Source organism: Zea mays, chromosome 1, assembly GCF_902167145.1.
Source record: "Zea mays cultivar B73 chromosome 1, Zm-B73-REFERENCE-NAM-5.0, whole genome shotgun sequence".
Lineage (NCBI taxonomy): Eukaryota > Viridiplantae > Streptophyta > Magnoliopsida > Poales > Poaceae > Zea > Zea mays.
The window spans coordinates 235,673,656-235,680,977 of NC_050096.1; positions in this window are offsets into that span (position 1 = coordinate 235,673,656).

The window sequence follows — 7,322 nt, forward strand, 5'->3', positions numbered from 1 at the left end:
ATATTATTATATATTTGTCATGCATAAAAATGAATTGCCTAAGCAGCTAAGCTCACAAATGGTTTTATTAAGTTCTAAACGTTGGGTTTTCTTCGTATTGAAGCAATAGGGGCTGCAACAAGAGAATATAATCTATCTAGATCATTTAGCAATCCCAAGAATAGAATCCAAGAACAGTATGTGGTATCGATTTGTCCACGGACGGATGCCATATCAACACAGAGATACCTTCCAATATGCTGCCTCAGCACACCACCACAGGCTTCAAATCACGAGATCACGCAAACACAAAGTCGGTAGAGGACTAAAGTTCTTTTGGCGAAATCCTTACCAGGATGCGCATGCTCTCATGCAAGAAACGACGCCCCCAACCCATTGTTCGTGCAGCATAAAGTACGCCATGAGCTCGATTCTGATATAAACCCTAATGTCTGTTAGGTGGCTTAGAAAGTTCCTTGGAAAGACAAGCATGTGAATTGAAATGGGGTTGCAATGCTAACTGAATACTCAAAGGCACAAGCCTAGCTCATGTGCAAAGGATGCATCGTGCAATAACAAAATGCCTCGTTGCCGGTCGAGTGGTGGAGAGTACACAATGCAATCTTTCGCCAAGATTTGAGACCAATGCGGAATCACTTTCCTACTCTAATCCACGATCTCGTCCTTGTGGGGAAAGAGGGAAAAGGTGGCCCACTAACAAGTCTTTCGTAGATCTCCCTTTCTCTCCCCACTTGCAAGAACCCAGTGACCTCATGAGATCCCGCGCTGCCATTGATGAACGCAAATCTGTATGGAAAAGAGCAGGCACAACCTTTCCACTGAGCATCCCTTTAGTTTTTGGAACTACTTGGTATTGGGGGGATGGAAAGCCATGGCGTGGCGTGGCTGGGCCCAAGGAGATTCGGGCCGGCTTTATAGCCTCACGACTAGAGATGGCAATGGGGACCCGATCCCCGATTCCCCGCGGGGAATTCCTCTATTAGGGGATGGGGATGGGGAAGTTTCTTTCCCCACGGGGATGTAAATGGGGAAAAGTTCTCCCCCGACGGGTAAACGGGGACGGGGATGGGGAAGCATTCCCCATCCCCGTTCCCCGCGGGGACCCGTTAAACTTACATGTGACAATATTTTCATGTAATAGTTAATGATAAAAGTAAAGAATTACCTTGTCAAGAGATCACCCGTTGTACAAATACATTGCTTTTAATGTGCACATAATGAATTTTACATTTAACAATGTGTATAAGTGACAATATTTTACATTAATAACAAATGAAGTACGATTTAATTATAATTTAAGCGGGGATGAGGATCCCCGACGGGGATTTATCCCCGCGGGGAACGGGGATGGGGAAGAAATGTCCCCCGTAAGCGTTCGTGGGGATCCCCGCGGGGAAATTTTTTTGTCGCGGGGACGGGTTTGGGGAGCTAAAACCCGACGGGGAATTCCCCGTTGCCATCCCTACTCACGACAGTCACCAAGCGCTTGTAGAGTACAATGCTGGTCCTGGCCTCTACGTCGTCTCTAGTTTTTTTTATGGCTAGAGAGAACCCTCAATGTTTAGAGCATCTCCAACAACGTGACCTATAAAAATGCCCTATAATTTGAAAATAAATATATTTTATAGAATTTAGGGCACCAACAAAACACCTCGCTCCAACAGTAAAGCCCCAAATCTAGATTATAGGGCAGCCCACTATGGTGTAGTGTATTTGAGTCACTTGAGAGAGTGCCCTATAGTTTTTTGACAAAAAATTATAAAATAGGGCACTGTTGGAGTAGTTTTTCCTGTGTAGAGCCACATATTTCAATTTGAGGCACTAGTTTGAGGCATTGTTGGAGACACTCTTAGGCTATCTCCAGTAGCTTACCTAACATCATACTTATATTCAAACTTCACTGTACGAACAGTGCAAAACAGTGTTTTGAGTGAACATATGGGTGAACTACTCGAACCAGTCTTATTTCTCAGTCTTTATACCCCTCTAAATGACTGTGTTAGCAATAATATTTCTCAAAATCATAGTTTTATAATATTTTACTTTGTAATTGTCATGATAATACCATAGTGACAAAAGCTAGCCATGCCATAAAAACTGTAGGTTGAAGTGAAGTTTCCAATACTCCAAAAATATCATGACATCTAGAACATAACAAGAGATACAGTCATTTTCGGCGGCCCCCACTATTTTTGGCGGTCAGGGAAGGGCCACCGAAAATAAGTTGTTATTTTCGGCGGTCTGACATAGCCGCCGAAAAGAGCCCTATTTTCGGCGGCCTGTGACACAGCCGCCGGAAATAGGGTGTTAATTTCGGCGGCCCTCCCTTGGCCACCGAAAATAGCGTTTTTCAAAACTGTCGGGCCCCTTCTTCTCCATTGTTTCTCTCCTCTCTCTCTCACCCGAACAGAAAACACCGCCGCCGCCTACGTACTCCGCCGCCCGCGCCCAGCCTCTGCGCCGCCCGAGCCCTGCCCTTGCGTCGCTGCCCGCGCAAGCCCCCCGCGCGCCCTCCGCCACCGCGCCCGCCCTTGCGCCGCCGCCCGCGCCGCTGCACGCCCCGCGCGCCGTCCGTCGCCCTGCCCGCGCGCACGTCGACGACCATCCCCTTCGCCGTCCGCCGCCCTGCCCGCACGTCACCGATCGTCCCCACGCAGTCCCACATTATGATACCATGATTTTGAAAACATAGTTTTTAGAAATACAACCAACACCTTATGATATCAATACTCTAATATTCCTATAAACCATGGTATTGTCTAGAAACTATAAAAACACTTTACTTCTAAATAGGCCCTAAGTACACACATGATATCTTCAAGAAGTTTGGGGTAGAGGATGCTAAACCCATCATGATGCCAATGGGGACAAGCGGACATCTCAACCTCAACATTGGAGCTAAGTTCATAGATCAAAAGGTATACCCATCTATGATAGGATCCCTCTTCTATTTATGTGCATCTAGACCAAATATTATGATATTCGATTGCATGTGTGTGAGATTCCAATCCGATCTAAGGAATACCACCTTACGACCATGAAGAGAATATTAAGATATTTAGTCCACACACCTCATTTTGGGCTTTAGTATCCAAAGGGGTCTACCTTTGATCTTGTTGGATATTTCAATATCGACTGTGCCGGATGTAAGGTAGATAGAAAGAGTACATCCGGGAATTGACAGTTTTTTGGGAAGATCCATGGTGTCTTAGAGCTCAAAAAAGCAAATTTCTGTTGTCCTATCCACCGTCGAGGATGAGTACATTGTTGTGCGCAATTACTCTAAATTAGGCAAACCCTCATGGACTTTGTGTATAATCAGAGCAAAGTCACACTCCTATGTGATAATGAGAGTGCAATCCGCATTGTGGAAAATCCTATTGATCACAGCCGCACAAAGATCCAAAAATAAGACAAAGGGGAGATATCAAAATAAGCCATGTGAGCACCCAAAACCAGCTAGCATATATGTTCACCAAGCCCCTTGATAGAAAACGATTCTATGAGTTAATGAGTGAAGTAAATGTCTTAGACTCTCAAAACATGAATTGAAGTATTGCATGCAGCATTGCACATGTTTATTATACCTTTGTTAATTGTATCATAATTAGTATTGTTCTTACATTGTTCAAATTATGCCTATGTTAAGGTTCAAGGTGTAGAAAATCATCCTCAGACCTCATAAGTCCAAGTGTAGTGATGCACGCATTTAGGCGAGGATAGTCCATAATTTGACCTTTTTTAGACTATCAATGATGTTGAGTTGATCATGTGTATAGTCTCAGGATACTGAAAGGGAAATTGTGAATTTGGACAAAGACAAACGCTTCCACTGCACTTTAGTATCAAAGATTCTTTGTCTTAATTCATTCAATTTTGTTTCTAGTTCCTCAATCTCGGTCTTTGTGAGACAATGGGAAAGGATATGTAGATTTCTCCGTTTTGGTGCTTAATGCCAAAGGGAGAGAAATTAGAGGCCAAAGCAACTGGACTGACCACCACTTGAGTTTTCAAAAGTGTTTTGCATTTTTGAACTTGTCTTTTGATCCAAAACCGTCTTGATAGCAAAGAGGAGCTCTCTTATGGTGAAAATTGCTAAAAGACTTATTTTTGATCAAAGAGAGTTGCTTTATGTTAAGACTGTTTTGATTTGCAAAACTTAAGGTTTATTTGACTTAGAAGGTAGAAAATGTTAAAAATGTCTTGTTTTGCAAAAAACAAAATCAAGTGGTGGCTCAATGGTCCAAATATACCAAACATTTGAAAAACTTAGGATTTTTCATTCAACTCAATTTGAACTTCAATTTGCAACTTTTATCTCATAATGCATAGTAAACTTGCTTGAAGTTAGTCATATTCTACTTGCTTTGGTTGTATTGGCATAAATCACCAAAAAATGGGAGATTGAATGGGAAATAGGCAATTAAACCGGTTCTATAAGTTTTGGTGATTGAATGATCAACACAACATCTTGGACTAACTGGTTTTCTAAGTGTATGAGCATAGGTTCATTCAAGTGCAAATTAAAGGATTCAAGTCCAAATGATCTCAAACATGGCCAAGAAGTCAACATTTTGAAAAAGGGTTAAACGGTGAGGTTTGAACCTTTGAATATGTTGCATACACCTATTAGAATGTTATCAAAATTCAGGCTTTGGAAAATGATATCCGATATTTCTTCTAAAAACCATTAACCGGAATTTCGGGTACCCGATATTTCGGTTTCGGGTCCAGGTTTTCCCTAAAAAGCCCGTTTAACAAGAATATGTATATAAACAAATCGTTGTGATACAATCTATGCATAGATCAAGACAACAGAAGCAAATCGACAATCAATCTACCCAGTATGTAGCTAGTACAGTGGTCCATTGGATCTATTCTAATCTATCACCAAAAATTCTTGTTCCTGGCTACTGGCTCCATCGGATCTGTAAAAACAATAAAAGCAAATTGAAATGACTAGACAACGGTGAGGTAGAAAGGTGGAATTAATCCAAAAACAAAACTAAAATCACCCCAATGCTATTGCTAGCCTGTTATCTTCTCAGATAGATTCCTGTGAGGCCATGACCCTGATGCTCATGATCTGTCGTAGTGTGTAGCTGATGTAGGTGCTATCCTATGTCGCCCGCTGGTTTTGGTTGGAGGGGCTCCTTCCAGCACAAGATCAACACTGCTGCCGGTGTGAGGAGCCGTCGTGATCACGAGAGGGAGCTGTCGGTCGCCTTCGCCTGATGTTCTTGCCTTGCCACCGCCTAATTAGGAGTGGATAGAGAGGGGTGAGGCGCTAGGGTTACTAAGCATGAGCAGTGAATGGGTAGGCTGGGTTGCATGTGCACGGTGTACCTCCTAGGCTATTGTGCTGCAGCCTATTAACAAACGCAGTGCTTAGTTATTTTGGGTAAGTTCGATAAATTGGGTACCGAAAGTCATAATCCGAAGCACCTAAACAAAAATTGGGTTTTCGGATTACGTATCCAAAATGCACATCGGGGTTTTCGGGTTCAGATCCAGGTAGTTTGGGGTTTAGGTAATAGGTATCTGATTTTTGTCCCAATCCTACTCGATACTAATGCATCTACGAAGGACGAGGTGGGCTATCCAGAAGAATTTGGTCCGGTCATGCCCGCGATGACCATTGACCTGCTCAGTTTGTCGTGGTGAGTCTACCACATGCTGCCTCAAGAGCTTCACCAAAAGAGTGCTGAAGAAGGTTGACTCTCCACTAATTTGTTAGTCCCCAAGCAGTCGTCACCTGGTAAGCCTGCCTACGTCCAAGCGAGGTGAGTTCTTAGTCATGTAGTGTATATACTCCCTCCGGTGCAGTAAAAGAAGTCATCCTGCGCGTGACCGAGCGTGCACAAAAAGAAGTCATAGCGCGTGTGAGTCTAGGATTTGGACGTTGTTGCCCCTAGTAATTGCACAAAAAAAGATGCATTTAAGAGGAATCGAACTTGAGACCTCCAGTCTAGAATGCCTTGGAGCTGCTGCAACAACCAATCAAGCCTGATTCTTTTAGTGACGTTAATGCACCCATATCCCTATTTAATAGGGGCAAACAGGGAAAACTCTATGATAATTAATCACTCCTTGGTATGCACAATCATGTCCTAAACGACTACCTTTACTGCACTGGAGGGAGTACTTGGTCATGGGTCTATTAATGCCAAGCATGTCGGGTGTAACCGTGTAAGGCCTATGAGAGGCCCTTCGATGCTAGGTTAAATGCTTCCAACATCGAAGCACCGAAAGCACTCTTTTCGACTGTGGGATCAGAGTCGTATTGGCAACACATTAGAATAAATAAACCAACTTCTTATGTTGCATTATGATACAAATCTCGGTTGTATATCATTTATGTAATATCAAAACTTGAACCTGTAAGCTAGGACAACATATGGTTGTAATCCTATAAAACTTCTAGGGCGCTCGTCAACAACGTGTCGTTTGTTTGTTAAACTCTTCTACCTTAGTTACAACAATATATAGATCTTTTGCGTATTTGAGAAAAAAAAATATGAAACGTTTTGACAAACATTTCCATGTCCAAATCTCCAGGTGCACAATCGTTCCCCTTACCAAGCATGTGGACATAACTTTATATCATACAGTACATTAGAATAAAGCAAATTCCATGGCAAAGATATACCAATGTTGTCACAGGAAACTAGGAATAAAATTTCTCCGTTTTAGTGACCTGTAAGTTATAAGTTAAGACCATCACAGAACTACTCGGTAATAGGAACACAAAGGACTGAAATGAGTAGTTGGGAAAATGCACCTTTTTTCCCTTGTGAATTGTTGATCTGTCTGCAAATGTTAAGACTATCAATTAGAAAAAAAGATTTTTGTTGGCCCATATAGCATTTACTAAGGGTCTATTTGGAAACACCCGGTTTTTAAGAAACTGATTTATAGAAACTGGAGTGGTTCCAAACATGATAGTTTATGCCCTAGTTCATAGAGACTAGATTACCAGTTTCTTAAAAACCAAGAAGCTACTCTCCCTTAGCTAAAACCAGGTTCTGTTTGTTTGGTTACATCATGTCTTTGTTGGTTCATGGAATTTACGTATATTGCCACCACTTTTTAAAATAGAGAAAGAGTATGCTAGTAATTGCATATAAAAAAATCTAGAAACTGGTTTATTAGAAACTGAGTTCCAAACACTCCTACCTAACTATTTTCTAGAAACCAGTTTCTAGAAACTAGGGATAGAAGTTGATTTTTAAAAAACTGATGTGCATCCAAACGAAACATGCACTAAAACAATTTCAGATGTGTAACACATTACACATGTGCTATCTGCTATGTGTCTAATC